A 17,213-nucleotide genomic window follows, 5' to 3' on the forward strand; every position below is an offset into this window, starting at 1 on the left:
CGTGAAAAGACGCTCAACATCACTAATTGTTAGGGAAATACAAATCAAAACTACAATGAGATATCTCCTTACACCAGTCAGAATGGCTGTAATTGCCAAGACCAAAAACAAATGTTGGACAGGATGTAGAGAAAAGGGAACCCTCATCCACTGCTGGCGGGAATGCAAACTGGTGCAGCCACTATGCAAGACAGTATGGAGATTCCTCAAAAAACTAAAAATAGAACTACCATGTGACCCAGCTATGCCACTACTGGGTATCTACCCAAACAACTTGAAATCAACAATCCAAAGTAACATATGCACCCCTGTGTTCATTGCAGCGCTATGCACAATAGCCAAACATGGAAACAATCCAAGTGCCCAACGACCAATGACTGGATAAAGAAGATGTGGTACATATATACAATGGAATACTACTAAGCCATAAAAAGACAAAATCTTCCCATTTGCAACAACATGGATGGACCTGCAGGGTATTATTTGCTAAGCGAAATAAGCCAGACTAAGAAAGACAAACACCATATGATTTCACTTATATGCAGAACATAAACAAACACACGGACAAAGAAAATAGTTCAGTGGTTACCAGGGGAAGGGGGCTGGAGGGTGGGCACGAGATGAAGGGAAGCACTTATGTGGTGACAGACAAGAAATAATGTACAACTGAAATTTCACAATGATGCAAACTATTATGAATCTCAATTTTAAAAAAACAAAATATTTGGAAGATTTTTCCTTGAGAATTTATCTCAGCACAATTTTGGATATTGTTAGAGTTGGGGTATATTTGTCTTTTAGGAATGGATTTGGTCTTTGGAGGCAGCCAAACATTAAGCTGATATCAATTTGATTAATAAATGGATGTTCAGATTCAGTAATGCTGTTTTTTGTTCAAAAAAGAAGTGTGTGAATGTACCTGTGTGTGTATGTACGCTCTGAAGCTCACGAAATGAAAATGAAAGACATTTTACCATTCTCAACTGGAACAATGGTATGTTATACTTTGGACTCTGAATATGTTTTTACTGAAATTAGTTAATTTTCTAAACTAGCATGAGAAAAAAATCTCAAACTTTATTTAAAACACATGGAGAAAACCAGGTTCCAAAATGTACACTAGTTCATAAGGCAACAGATAATTTAATACCTTTTCTGTCCTTTTTATTATTTTTTTAAACTTTTACCCTTCAAATTATGGCACATTTCTAGTTAAAACATTTACAGGAAAACTGATACAGATTGACATAGGAAAGGTGTAAATGAACGATGTGGTCTGGAGACTCACTGTTTTGAGTTCTGTAATCGTTGTCCATCAGCTGCCTGAGAAGTGGACTCACGTGTGTGAGCACCTCTTCTCTTGTTTTCTGTACTTCTGTTCCTGAGGCTCACAAGAGGGCTTTCTCCTATACTCCTTCCTGTGCCCATTCAGAATACATAAGTATTTGTCTTAAGAAGTCAATCTTACATGTGAAAAAATGATTTTCCAAAATCATAAATGAGAAGTAAATTATTAACTAAATTAAAGATGATTTAGAGAAACCTTATACACATATATTTACTGTGTATTTAGAACTGAATTTTGAGTATGGGAGAGGAAAGGAAAATTAGAGATTTTTTTTAAAAGTGGTCTTGAAGTAGAAAACTACCTTGCTGAATTTAGTATAAAATCAGGTTCATGCTGTGATACAGTAAAATTTAGTAGCTGGTAATTCCTACTTTCCCATTATACCTTCAATACTGTATAGAAATTTCAGCCCCTATAGCCAACTGGAAAATACTGAAGGCCTTAAGTTATTTATTTCATTGTAACATCATCATAAGCCTAGAAAATCAGGAAGAATTCTGTGAGGATGTAAAAACTGGGGCATTAGATTCAGTCTCTAGCAGTATGGTAGACAAGATTCAGTGAACAATTCTCTCACTTATGCCAAGATGAAAACAGTATTTTAAGTCTTTTTAAATGTACCTTTTTTCTGTGAAGAAAACAGGAAGTCATTGGACACCAAAACCAAACTGAGCAGAGGAGATAAATATGCACTCAAGCTGGCCTTCACCCTGGAGGCTTCTGCAAAACACCTGTGAGCTTGAGAGTCATTCTGAGGCCCTGAGAGCATAGGGGGCTGCGCTGGAGCTGGTCCAGGTGGGCAGAAGTCTCAGGAGCATTCATCCTCCCTCACCCACACAAAGCTGGAGCCCAGCGTGGCAGCTGCAGATGGGGCCTGCACCCACACCTATCTCAACTATGGTGCTGGCTGGGGGAGAGGAGCGTCCCACTAAAAATGTGTAACTCCATGCTGATCTGTGCTCCAAATTCACATAAAAAACACAAGCTGAAAATATATCTAAAAGTGATCCCAGATTGGAAGCTTCTAAGCACATGGTAGAAGCAAATGCAGATCCGATCCAGGAAAACTCACATTCAACCTAAGGCTCCAACAATCCCCAAAGGTAAAGTTCCAAGGAAGAGGTCACTGTCACAACAAATTTTAAAAGATCACAACATGCACAAGGAAACAGAGATTTCAAAAATTTGCATTATCAGAAAATAGAAAATATTTTTGGTATCTGTAAAGAAATTAAAGAGGAGATAGCAAATATAAGTACAAAACAAGGAACTATTTTTAAAAAATAAACAAACATTTTGCTAACGACCAAGTCGAATTTCTAGAAATGAAAGATATAGTACAGTAATTGAAATGTAAAACTCAGTGGATAGATGAAGCAGTGGGTTAAGTGACAAGAGAATTGGTGAACTAGTAAGAGATCTGAAGAGATTATCTAGAATGCAGTTCACACAAAGATGGAAAATGTGAAAATGAGGGCTAGCAACATGGAGAAGAGTATGACTGTCTGATCTTAGTTCCAGAAAAAGAGAATAGAGAATGGAGAAGAGGAAATATTTGAAGAAATGAAGACTGAGAATTTTCCAGAATTAGTGAAAAACTTAAATCCCAAGCAAACCGAAAGGAAGTCATACCTAAATACATCAAACTGAAATTGCAGAAAACCAAAGAAAAGGAAAAAATCTTAAAAACAGCCAAAGAAAAAGAATTCCCTAAAAAAGCAGAAATTAGACGTAAAAGCAGCAATGAAAGCCAGAAAGCCAAAGAGTAATATTTTCAAGGACCTGAGAGAAAGTAACTCTCAACCTAGAATTGTATATGCAGAAAAACTCTGTCTTAAGAATGAAAATGAAGATAATTTCAGACAAAACTAAGACTTTACTACCAACAGAGCCTTATGAGAAACATAACATGCTTTGCTACAGAGAGTTTCTGTACCATCAATTAGCTCTTATGCGATGGTAAATAGGGAATTGTGTGAGTGCCAGATGGAATTTGCATTTTTGTACATAATTTTTCCTGTCACCTTAGTATTTTTCATCATCAAGCAATAGCAAGTGAATACAAAGTGAATTGAAAACAAAAATCAGATAGATGTTTTCTTACAATTAAAGATAAAGCCTTATCAACTTGAGGACCTTTTAAAAAGCTGAAATCTCTGTGAAAGTGCGTTCTTTTTGGGCAGTTAGTTGCTGGTTTAGGGGCTTCAAAGACTTTTTAAACTTCCCACAATGTTAAGCTATCTAATGAAACCACACGTGGATGAAGAAGCTGACAGTACAGGTGAAGAAGCTGCCAACACTTTTCCCTCAGTTAAAAACAAACAAACCTTTGTTTGATGAATAAGCTACAATCTGCATAAGATTTTGATGGAGCTGCTCTCTATTTAAAGCAAATGCCCTCAAGATTCTACATCTCGGGAAAAAGGAAGTGTGGTTCCAGGGTTTAAGTCTGCAAAGAAGAGACTGACTTTAGATGCGATGTCAGTAGAGATTTAACTGTGCTGATACTGTATTAGAATTGTTACTGTTTTTTAGTGCTTTGGTCACAAGTTTTGAGTTTTGAGTTTTGGGTCGTCTGCTCCAACTCTGTTTTTCCCATAAGTCTTTTTGTTTTCAGTGTCTGATTTTGTAGAACACAAGGTTTTTGAAACAGGGAAACATATTTTGCATTCTAACAGAAATGCCTCTACTAAAGCAAATACTTCAGGTAACCAGATGATTGTCCCAGAGGAAAGGTTTGAGGTGCCACAATGAATGATGGCCCCCCCAAAAAGGTAAGTATCTGAGTAATTCTAAACAAACGTCAACATAGAAGAGAAACAATGCTAATGTTTAATTCAAGGCAGAGCTAAAATAGGGGAGTGTGGTTGTTCAAGTATTCTCATGCTCCTGTGAAGAGGTTAAAGATAGTGATTGTTTCTCTTTTTATTAACTACTGATATATTTATAGTAAAATTAAAAAGAATAATAAGGGAATGGTAAAAAGAAAAAAAGTTCAAGGTAGTAGTTGTAGCAGTGTGGAAGGCGATGGGGGATGGGATTAAGAGGAACACAGAGGTTCCTTCAAGGCACTGGTAGTATCCTATTTCTTCAGATGGTTGGTAATTACCCAATTGTTCATATCACTGGTGTTCTTCAAAACTTACACATGGTTGTAAATATTTGTATGTGTATTCAGTATTTATTTTTAAAAACTTTTAGATTATATCAAAACCGACATATGACAACTTATTGATAGAAGTTTTCCTGGTTTATTTCAGTTACCATCCTTGTTCTTCTGTGGGCTGTAGTGTGGTCAATTACTGGCAGTGAATGTCTTCCTGGAGGAAACCTATTTGGAATTATAATCCTGTTCTATTGTGCCATCTTTGGAGGGAAACTTTTGGGGCTCATTAAGTTACCTACGTTGCCTCCACTGCCTCCTCTTCTTGGTAAGTACCAAACACTTCCTGTGTCCTTCAGAGTAAATCATATTTTTAAAATAGTAGTTTGGGAAATAAAGGAATAAACTATTTCTGTATTTGCTGTGCTGGCCCTTAAAGCTGATTGTTAAATTGTGATGAGTTTTATGAGCCAGTTGGTAAACAGCAATTTGAAAATTAAATTATATATACTTACAATTAAATAACTTGCATTAAACACAAGAGCAATACTCAAAACCAATCACTTCTTAATTATTTTACTACATTTTCCTCTTATCTCTCCTCTTGAGATTATGGAAATACTATATCACGGTGTGTCACTGCCCATCTGTTCCCAGCTCCACGTTCAATGACGTCAGGTTGGTAGGTTAACATCAGCCCTGGTAGAAGTATCTGTAATACAGAAATCAGCAAATGCTGCAGCCCAGGGCTTAATATGTTGTCAGTCACTCACATCATTGACAAACGAGTGAAGTTCCAACATGTATTACAAAACTATTCTTCCAGAGGCCATGAGAACTGTGCAGATACGACACGTAAAAATTAGTCTTAAAACTAGGTATTATGTCTTTAATGTTTCTTTTAAAAATTCCATATTACAAAATTTCAGTGTACTACTTTCAGTATACCACAAAAGACATTTTGTGTCCCTTTCTCACAGATTTATAAATCATTAAGTTTTATTTAAAAACCATGTACCTTTTACACATGCATATTTGCACACATCTCCTTTTTTTATTTCAAAAGATTGGCCCTCGGCTAACATCTGTTGCCAATCTTCTTTTTTTTTTTATTTCTTCTTCTCCTCAAGGCCCCCCAGTACATAGTTGTATATTCCAGTTGTCGGTTCTTCCAGTTCCTCTATGTGGGACACCACCTCAGCATGGCCTGATGAGCGGTGCTAGGTCAGTGCACAGGATGCGAACCAGTGAGACCCTGGGCTGCCAAAGCAGAGTGCATGAACTTAACCACTCAGCCACAGGGCCAGACCCCCCCACACACACACATTTCCTAAGTAAAAATTTTTTTCTATTAGTGAGGACCTCAGGATTGGTTAACATAGACCAAAATTATTTTCTTGTGAATTTGTGGTGAGCAATTGAAACTAAATGTAAAAAGAAGTAGAATTATTTACATCTTACTCTACACTGTTTCTCAATATATTTTTCAATTTAGGTAAAATTCAAGTTATTTCACTTAATTCATATTGTTTATCATGGGTGCTTTTTGTTAAAGTTTTTAATTGAATTATTATGACAATGGGTTGTTTCTAGGCCAGCCCGGTGGTGTAGTGGTTGAGTTCCGTGCACTCTGCTTCAGTGGCCCAGGTTCGTGGGTTCCGGTCCTGGCTGTGGACTACACCCTTGTCAGCTATGCTGTGGTGGTGTCCCACATACAAAATAGGGGAAGCTTGGCACAGATGTTAGCTCAGGGCAAATCTTCCTCACCAAAAAACAAAAGGGGGGCTGTTTCTAAATATGCCTGTGTGCTATGATAAAGGGTTGGCAAACCATCTCTTCTTGTAAATAAGATCTTATTGGAGCACACTCATGCTCAATCATTTACATATTGTCTGTGGCTGCTTTTATACTACAGTGGCAGGGCTGAGAACTTATAACAGACACCATGTGGCCCACAAAGCCTGCAGTGTTTCTTGTATGGCCCTTTACAGAAAATGTTTACTAACCCCTGCATCTAAGTCAGAGCTTCTCACACTTTATTATCCAGAGAATGACCTTGGATCTTGTTAAAATGCAGACTCTAATTCAGTAGGTCTGGGGTGAGGCCTGAGATTCTGCCTTTCTAATAAGCTCAAAGACCACACTTTCCACAGAAAAATCATAAGTTTTCAAACCTGGCTGCACGTAGGAATCATCTGGGAAATTTTTTAAAAAGCTGATGCCTGGGACCCACCCCAGAGATTCTGAACTAATTGAATGGAGTAGCCCTGGGTATCAGAATTTTTAAAAGCTCCCCAGGTGATTCTAATATGCAACCTAAGTTGAGGACTACTGTTCTAGACGCCATGAAAAGGCCCTTTACACCTCATCCTTCTCTTTTCCACTCCATGCCTGTTATTGCAACAAGCAAAATACACATGTTGCAAAATGATAAATCCTTGGGCTTTGTGATTACATGAAATCTCCTGAGGTCACTGAAATCATTCTTAAAAGTCACGTACGTAATGTGTCTTACCATCCCTTTCTATAGTGGTACGCTTGTGACAGAAGTTTACTGGCTCTTAGCGTATTAGGGCCAGTATCTAAAACTGAAACATTATCTGAATCCATAAAGAAGACTTGTTAAGGCAGACATGTGTGGTGATTGCCTATTCCATATTTTTAAAAATTCATTGAAATAATTGCCAGAGATGGAGGATGAAGGAGCATTTTTTATTCCAAAAATGAATGTGAAAACAACTTTCCTAGGACACTGTTTCCTTTGCTGATGGTCTGGGTTGCTGGAAATTTTTTTCAATAATGATTTGCTTCAAAATAACTTGAGAGTAGATGAAATAAGATTGGCCATGTATTGATAATTTTTGCATGTTTTAAAAAATTTCCGTAATAGAAATTAAGGAGGAAAGAAGAATACTCCTTATCAAAGAAGGTATTCTTTTCTCCACACCCAAGGGAAAGGCCCCCCCAGGGGCTCAGAGGCCAGAGGGGGCGCCTTCCTAATCACAGTCAGGTGGCCACATCAACGGAGGCCATCGGCAAACAGAACTGTCTCAGGGAAATTGTTTGTACATTCATCTCAGAAATGAAAAATGCTCCTTCATCCCCTCCAAAACTCCAAAAGAAACTCCTACATATTTGTGAGTTCTTATTAGACTATTATTCCTTTTGATTTCAGGTAGTTGTATGCTATAATCAATTTAGGGCTGGTTTAGATTCACATTTTAAGTTTCAGTAAAGAACTGTTGACAAATTAATGAAATGTAAGGTTAGTGCAGCATTTTTGGCTGGTAATTCATTAATATCTATAAAAATGATATACACTGTACCCTGGAGCCTAACATTTCCACTGCTAAGAATTATCCTATGGATATACTTGCACAAACCTACAAATATGTAAGCTCTATGTGGACAAGGCCCATGTTGGTGTAGCTCGCCTCTGCATTACCAGGGTAGAGTAAGGGTCTGGCATGCAGTTAATAAATACTGTGCTCATTTCAGCACTGTTTGTAATGAAAAGTCTGGAAAGTTCCTTCAAGTCCCTTACTTAGTCCAAAAATTATGGTACTTCCACACAACGAGAAACTATTCCAACTATTAAAAAAAACAAGGCAAATATATATGTGCATCATTGGGAATATGTCCACGATATATTGTTAAGTGGAAAAGAAACAGATTATACAATGGTATTTAAACATGCTCTCATTTGTGTCCAGTGCAAAAGAGCACACGTACACACACACAGAGAAGCATGCTTTAATAGATAGAGAAACTTTCTGGAAGGGCACAGAAAACTCTGGACAGTGGAAACCTTTGGGGAATGAAGCTGGAAAGTTGCACTTGGGGTAGGACATGTACTGGTCACTTTACATTGTCTGTCATGGTTTAATTTTATCATGAGCAAATATATTATTATTCTTTTAAAAACAGCTATTGTAGGCTGGTTCTTACTTTCAAAAATTCTAGAAAGATCATGACTGCAGAATTCATAACTTCTTCTAGATTAAATGGCAGCAATGAGAAATGCCTGGAAGAGATGCTTCCTTGCCTAATGGTGTCTGGAACAAGTCACAAAAAGCTATACTTGTAATTCATCTCTATTCTCATAGCTTACATATAAAACAACCCAAAGTTAGTAAATTTATTTAGTCCTTTGAAGTGTGGTCCATATAAGGACGTGGTAAGAAAAGAGTCCTGCTGGAGAAGAACGGAGTGTGGACGGCTTGCAGTCTCTGAGGAGAAATCCTTCCCCTATCTGGGCATGTGGTATCAGGGAGGGCAGGATTCTCTGACAAACTACCCGGCTTCCTCAGGCACACTCAACTACTTGCAGTTCCCAGAATGTGTCACACTTTCCCTTCATACCTTGGAAGAAACTGTTATTTCTCCCAGAAACTTCTCAACTTCTCCAGCCCCTTCTTCATTCCCCTTCCCCTTCTTTGGCCCCTGCTGACTCACCCTTCCTTGTCTCAGCTTGTATAAGGCCTCCTCATGCTTCCATAAAATTGAGGTTGCCCCCATAGACTGAAAGCTTGTTGAGGGATAGTACTGAGCCTTTGTTCATTGCAATATCTCTAATACCTACTATAGTGTCGAAAGTACCGAAGGCATTTGATAAATGTTGAATGGCTGAAGGAAAGAAGAGTCACCAGCTGACATGACAGAACAATGTCTATTTCATGATAACTCACTTCTAAGCCTTTGCAAAGCAGGTTATATGTTTTTTTATTAAATTATCTGGTTTGAAAATAGGTAAAATAGAGCCCATATAGGTATTGATATTTCAAGTAATCTGGCATGGTAAATAATTTTAGAATCTTTCTGCTGTTTGCATACAAAGAGATGACTGAATTGGGCCTTGTATTAAAACATTTTATATTCAGAATTTGATCATACTTTCTACCCAAATACTACATCCTGTTTCTCTCTTTCAGGTTCAATTATTAATGAATTATTAATTATTCTAATCTTTCATTTTTATCTGCATATTAAAGCCTTTTCTTAGCTCCTGTAATTTTTTTTTTCATTAAAAGTTTGACATAATTTCATCTAAGGACTAAGCATAAAAGAAGTGGTTCCTGGGATTATAATCCTGGGATAGTCTCTTCTACATCTAAAGTACTGAAAATATTTTCTGTATTTGAAAACTAAAGATTTGTTTGATTTCTCCATCCCAGGCATGCTGCTTGCTGGGTTTCTCATCAGAAATATCCCTGTCGTCAATGATAACGTACAGATCAAGCACAAGTGGTCTTCCGCTTTGAGAAGCATAGCACTATCTGTCATATTGGTTCGTGCTGGCCTTGGGCTTGATCCACAGGTATTGAAGTATAAATTTCTAATTATTGACTTGGAATTTTGTTCTTCCAATATTGCAAGTATTTAGAATGACTGAGCTTTAGGAAATGGATGTGGACACTTTGCACAGCATTCAGAACGACAGAATGAAATTTATTTCATACAGGACTGTCCCCAAAAGATGTTCCCATACTCTCTCTTGGAGAAAGGTGGAGTTACTGTCTATCTAGGGACAGCACCAAGAATAAAGGCTCCCCTTTTCTCTGACAGAGATACAGGCCGTAGTTATAAATAAGGGTTGTGAGAGAGAAGACATCATATTTTTGGTGTGGAAAGCCCTATACGAGTGTTTAGGACTAACTATGCTGGCTCAGAAAACTGCCTAGCATACAGAATGAGTCTCAAAGTGTGCTTTTTTCGTGTTTGCTTTTGAAAGCAGGAATGAATGTTCTTGAGGATTGCCTTTACATCAGGTTCATTCTGGGGCCACAAATTATACATATGGCCAACACCGAGACGGTTAGATCAGCTAGTGTGGAGGTTATGAGCACAGACTCTGAAAGCAGCCTGGCCGAGCTCAAACCAAGCTCCACCACTCACTAATTTCATGATCTTGGAGAACAGCTTTAACTTGTGCCTTTTTGGATGAGAAAATCTAAACAATGATGATAATATTATCCCCTGTGTCATAGGTTGCTATGAGGACTAATAAGCCAACTCTAAAACACTTAGAACACTGAAATGTTTGTTAAATAAAACTCATTACCTGGAAAATTCATGATGGATGATCCAGACAGTCTGAACACTGAAGAAAAAGCATTTAATGTCATTCTCTCTGTGTGTCTTTAGAGGGTTATTTCGTATGTCTATTTTTATATTTCAGGCCCTGAGGAAGCTGAAGGGTGTCTGTGTAAGATTAGCCATGGGTCCCTGTCTTGTGGAGGCATGCTCATCTGCTCTTCTTGCCCACTTCCTAATGGGTTTGCCGTGGCAATGGGGATTTATACTGGGGTAATGATTTTTCTTTGTCGTATGAAAATACACACGGACATTTAGGACTTTCTCTGACGCTATACAAGTGAATGCATAATATTTTCGTAAGGACATCAGAAAATACAATACAGATATTCCAGCATAATATTATGACTATTAATATACCAGCATATAAACATTATAACTTCAAAATATAGTGTATGTCTTTGTAGGTGCTAACTTTGACAGTTTTATAATAATTTAAACTATTGAGGAAGTAATAGACTTTTATTATGCCTGATTCCATGCCAGTGAGAGATGCCAGATCTCTCCTCAAAGTCCATACAAAGGATAACGAATGCTCAACGGTGATCCACACCTAGCACAGGCCTCCTCCTCCTTTCACCAGGCTCTTATGATTATCTGTTCTGCTGTATTTTCCTCCTGCTGTTAGTTCTTTCTTCTTCTTCTTCTTCTTCTTCTTTTTTTTTTTGGTGAGGAAGATTGGCCCTGAGCTAACATCTGTTCCCAAGCTTCCTCTTTTCTTTTTTTTTCTCCCCAAAGGCCCAGTATATAGTTGTATATCCTAGTTGTAAATCCTTCTAGTTCTTCTATGTGGGATGCCACCACAGCATGGCTTGATGAGCAGTATATAGGTCCACACCAGGATCTGAACCAGCAAACTCTGGGCCGCCGAAGCAGAGCACATGAACTTAACCACTATGCCACTGGGACAGCCCCCGGTTCCTACTTCTAAGATTTAAGAGCCATAAGAAGTAAATAAATATGAAAGTACTTGGTAAGAATTTGGTGTTGGGGTCAGCCCCACGGCTCATGTTGAGGTGGCATTGGCGTCCCATATAGCACAGCCTGAGGCACTCACAACTACAGTCTACAACTATGTACTGGGGGGCTTTGGGGAGAAAAAAGAAAAGATTGGCAACAGATGTTAGCACAGGTGCCAATCTTTAAAAAAAATAATAATAATTTGGTGCTGATAAGTAGGCAAGAAGTAAGAACTACTTACTTCTCACGGTTAACACTCTCGAGCTATACTGCCTAGATTCAAATCTCGGCTCTGACTTTCCAGTATGTGATCTTCGGCAAATTACCTAATCTCTTTGTGCCTCCATTTCCTCATTTGCAAAACAAAGATAATGATTGTAGCTACCTCATAGGGTGGTTGTGAGGATTAAATTAGTTAATATATGTGAAGTGCTTAAAATGGTGTTAGGTACATAGTGAGCTTCATAAATGCTTTCTGCTATCCTACTGCTGCCGTTATCAGTGTCACTGTTACTGTCACTATGGCCTTCCTCTTCTAATCTGTTGTCTGATTTTTACATGCCAGGTCCTGATAGAAGGCCTCGCATCACTGGATTCCAATCCAAAAAGTCCATGGCCGTGTTTTTCAAACCTCATGCCGTGGATGTTTTGTTTAGATAGAAGGCAGATTCCTGGGGCCTCACCCCATTAGGTCTTCCAGACCAGCCATAAATACAGATTTCAGACAGGCTGCGTAGTCCCAACGCAAGTTGTCCATGGCCACGCTCAGAAGAAGTGTTCTGTAGAACTTGTAGCTGTGCGTGTGTTTCTGTTTGGGACTTCACTGCCTTTGAAAGACTGTAATTGTCTAAAGTGTAACCTCTGAAAGAGTGGAGGTTATTATAATTTCACTAATAATAGTAATAATGAAGAAGATGCTATCATAAATATTTAAAGTGCTGCCTGCTTAGTTTTGTCTTAGGTGCTGTGTCTCCAGCTGTGGTGGTGCCTTCAATGCTCCTTTTGCAGGAAGGGGGCTATGGTGTTGAAAAAGGTGTCCCGACCTTACTCATGGCTGCTGGCAGCTTTGATGACATTCTGGCCATCACTGGCTTCAACACGTGCTTGGGCATGGCCTTTTCCACAGGTAAACTGATCAGTTCATGTGTGCTGTTCTCTTATGCTCTAGCGACATAGATATGATGTTGTGAGTGTGGCATATTTCCTTGATAATTGATTAAGGCAAATTAAAATAGAAAAAGCAACTCCAAGAGTTAGTTCTATACCTAAGGAGAAACCAGTGGCTTCTTGTCTTTACTCCCTTCACCCTCTAAATATAAAATGCTCAAGTACTGTGGTAGGTGCGTGAGGGGGCTTCAAAAGAGCAAAGTCGAAAGAAGGAGAACAGCTTCTGCATGCAGCCACCCGGGAGGGTCAGCCTTCGAGACTGCGCACAGAGGGTGAGCAGGTGTTTCAGTGAGCACAAAGGACAAAGTAGTCCAAGTGGGAGGGACAGTTTCTGTTCTCTCGTCTTTAACATTTTAGGGGAAATAATTATTTTAATGTGTATCTTATTAATACTTAATAACTGTCTGATACAGACATATTTTGTTTTAAGTAGTAATAAAACAGGAACTTAAGGCATTTTTTCCCTACTGTTATTCAACACCTTTATTATCCTTTGGGACAGCACACATTTAAGTTCACTTTTTAATCTGTTTCCAAGACTGGAAGATAAGATTTGCAATTTCATATTATTGACAAAATGTAATTGTGGGCTAAGTTTAGCTTCAGATTATTTAGTGGGAACACACCTTAGAAAGTCTTGTGTTCTCAGTCTCTCTGCCCCATGGTTATCCTCCCATTTTATGACTATATTTGACGTATGCCAATTACCTAGTACTTCACCTCTTCCCACACCCTGAAGTTGCCTTACGTCTAGTCCCCACCGTGTATCACTGGTGAATTAATCTTCTCAAAGCATTGTTTTGATAGTCTTACTTTCTTGTTCAAGCACCAGCAAGGATTCTCTATTACCAATTAGGTCGAATCTACACCCTTGTCTCTATTTTAACTCTACTGTACCTGTCCAATTGTACATTCTCCCTGCTTCCTGGTATACACCTTTAAAACAATAGTTCTCAGCCTCAGCTGCACACTATAATTACCTGGGAACTTTTTAAAAATACTCATATGTGGGCCCTACCTTAGGCCACTTAAATCATAATCTTTGGGAATGGAAACCACAGCTTTAGAGCAACAGAGTTTGCATTAAAATCACACAGGAGCAGGGTAGGGAGGGCCGTGGGGAGCGGCTGCTGGGGTTTTCATAATCTGAGGGGTGGGGGTGGGGGTGGGGCTAGCCTGAAGAACCTTCCTACTTGACAATACTCTGTACCCTCTGCCCTGCCCTACTAAATGCAGTCCTTAGACCATCTGGATAGGAGCTACCTGGAGCCTCTTTAAAATGTGGATCCCAGGCCCGGCCAGACTTACTGCATCAGAATTTTCAGAGGTGGGGCCCAAGAAGTCTTTTTTTCTTTTAAACAATCTTACTATACGGGAGACTGAAAGTGGTTAGTTACTTTCTACACATTTATAGTAAATTATTTACTGTAATATCTTGCAACGTATACTATTATCACAGATAAATGTTTTTGACAGTCACACTATTACCTAATAGAGAGCTGTCCTAGCTAAATAAAACTACTACAGAGGTAATCATTTTTTTAAATACAAGAGATAATTGAAACTGTAGGGGAGGAAAAACCATTTCCCACACCAGGTTCGTTGACTGGGGCCCTGTAATCAGACTGACAAGAGACAGACTAACAAGAGAAAAACAGTTTATTAACGTGTGCATTGTGCTTACACAAGACCTCAAAGATGAGTAAGTCAAAGGAGCGGTCAGAATTTGGGCTTGTTCAGCATTTTAGCAAAGAACATTATGTGGAGAAGCACAAGATAAAGGAGCTTTGAGCTTCTAGAGGCAGCAAATTGTGGGAAAAGAAACATATGGGGACCTAACGGTAGATAAGGGCTTGTTTTAGCAAAGTTTGTGATGTGAATTCCTCTGGTGCTGTCTTGGGGCTGATAAGGGCCCATAAGTGTCCCAAGTTGTCTCAGTGATTAACTTCTGTCCTTCCTGGTAAAAAGGAGAGGGGACACCTTTATGAATGTATGTCCTGCTTTTGGGCAAATAGTGAGAGGGCAGAGAGCTTTTCTTATATCTGCTTCTTCTCAATTGCCTTCAACTCAGAATAATCCTTATGCCCCAGTGGCATATTTGGGGTGACATATTGTGTACTCTAAACCACAATGACAAAAACCCACAATAACTAGTTAGTACATTTTTTCTTAGAATAGTGTGTGAAGAAGGGCTTTATGTGTTGAACAACTTTTTTTTTTTTTTGAGGAAGATTAGCCCTGAGCTAACATCTGCTGCCAATCCCCTTTTTTGCTGAGGAAGGCTGGCCCTGAGCTAACATCCTTGCCCATCTTCCTCTACTTTATATGTGGGACGCCTACCACAGCATGGCTTGCCAAGTGGTGCCATGTCTGCACCCGGGATCCAAACTGCCAAACCCTAGCCGCCAAAGCGTAATGTGTGAACTTAACCATTGCACCACTGGGCCGGCCCCTTTGAGCAACTTTAATATAATTTTCTGCACAATGTGTTCACAAAGTTTTTTTAATTAAAGTTTCCTAAGTTCTGTATGATATGGGGGAAAATATTGGTTCTACTTACCTCTCTATTATTTCAAAGAAGCTGAGTAAGAAATAAAGATTCTTCTAAGAGCAATTTCAAAAATAATTTGTTTTCAGTTTGCTTTTAGAATAAACATTCAAGAAGGAATGAGTCCTTTACACTCATCATAGTAAGAAAAGATTCTTGATTTTAATTCTCAAATTAAGTTCCTGTATTCTATACATATCAAACCTACTAAAGTCAGTGTACATTTGTTATTTTAAAATCAGGCTCGTAGGGCCAGCCCTGTGGGGTAATGGTTTAAGTTCGTGTGCTCTGCCTTAGTGGCCCAGGATTCGTGGGTTCAGATCCCAGGCACGGACATAGCGCTGCTCTTCAAGCCATGCTGTGGCGGTGTCCCACATAAAATAGAGGAAGACTGGCACAGATGTTAGCTCGGCGACAATCTTCCTCAAGTAAAAAGAGGAAGATTGGCAACGGATGTTAGGTCAGGGTCAACCTTCCTCACACACAAAAAAATCAGGCTATTAAATGGCTGTTTGAAAACTAGATCAGTCTACTCACCCAGCCTATGCATATCATACCAATTAGCTCTGAATCATGAATTTTATCTTTCATATTTTCTTAGGCCCTTTAGGTAAAGTTTTTTGAAGTAAATGTACAAAAAAGTGCACAAATCATAGTTTATGCCTATTTTGAAGTTTATCTCTAATAATGCATACCTTTCTTATAAGATAGGCCCATTTTATTAGACACTTTAAGTCACATATATTTAAGACTGTGGAGAGCAGGAAATATCTGTAAACTTTTCCTTCTGTGTAATCAGATGCTTTGTGTGATGATTGAAGTAAAGTCTTTGTATTTATGGATTTAGAGTTCTGACTGAAGATTTTTTTTTATGTGTGTCTAAGGTTCCACGGTTTTTAATGTCCTCAGAGGCATTTTGGAGGTAGTAATTGGTGTGGCAGCTGGGGCTCTTCTTGGATTTTTTATTCAGTACTTCCCAAGCAGTGACCAGGTAAAGGAAACCATCTGTGGGAAAGTCGTGCTCTAAAATGTCACGGGAAAACATTCTGGAACACTCCCTCAGAGCCATGTGAAGGACGTGATTTAGCAAATGACCCCCATTTTAAAACTGCTTGCTGCTCTGTCAGTGCTGTCTGTGAGGCTTAGGAAGACAGCTAAACCTTGAAGATGTTAATGCAGTCCTGGGATTTTCTTCTCCTATTTATATTCTGTACACTTCAGCTTGCACTGTAAAACAAATAACATGAATTCCAAACTAATAGGATATGCAAGTCTTATTTTTATTTTCATTTTTTTGAGGAAAGATTAGCCCTGAGCTAACATCTGCTGCCAATCCTCCTCTTTTTGCTGAGGAACACTGGCCCTGAGCTAACATCCGTACCCATCTTCCTCTACTTTATATGTGGGACGCCTGCCACAGCATGGCTGGACAAACAGTGCATAGGTTGCACCTGGGATCCGAACTGGCCAACCATGGGCCGCCGAAGTGGAACGTGCGAGCTTAACCACTGCGCCACCCAGCCAGCCCCGCAAGTCTTATTTTTTTAATTAATTTATTTTTTATTTTTATTATTATTCATAATACTCAACTAAATCAAGATATAAAATGGTTCTTTGGGCCCACGGTTTTAGTGTCAAAATACCTTAGATTCTAATACTATCAAATAGATAGACCTTAACATTTCATTAAAATATAGTCTCTTTCTCACCGAGTAGATTGAAGTTCTTTACTGTACATAGTGATTCTTAATGAGAAACAAAGGCTTGTTTGTTTTCCTTTACCCTCTTTAGTCTCTTCTGATAGGTAAACATATAAAAATCTTTTCTTTTCTAAAAGAATTGGTGTTATTTTGAGATTTCAGAGCATTTTGAATGGAATTCAAATCTTAACTGAAGTAAAACTTTAATTAAGAAAATTAATGTTTGCATTATCAGAATGTATGTTGATTTGAATTTTTATTGTGCTGCAAAAAAACTCCAAGTAAAATAGTCTG

At 38.6% G+C, this 17,213-nt stretch overlaps 1 pseudogene; it reads left to right on the plus strand.

Moving 5' to 3' along the window:
• Positions 1 to 17,213, plus strand: part of LOC123284041 (sodium/hydrogen exchanger 9B2-like) — an 85,466-nt pseudogene that overhangs the window by 51,315 nt on the left and 16,938 nt on the right.

The sequence above is a fragment of the Equus asinus genome, unplaced genomic scaffold, assembly GCF_041296235.1.
Source record: "Equus asinus isolate D_3611 breed Donkey unplaced genomic scaffold, EquAss-T2T_v2 contig_1, whole genome shotgun sequence".
Classification (NCBI taxonomy): Eukaryota; Metazoa; Chordata; class Mammalia; order Perissodactyla; family Equidae; genus Equus; species Equus asinus.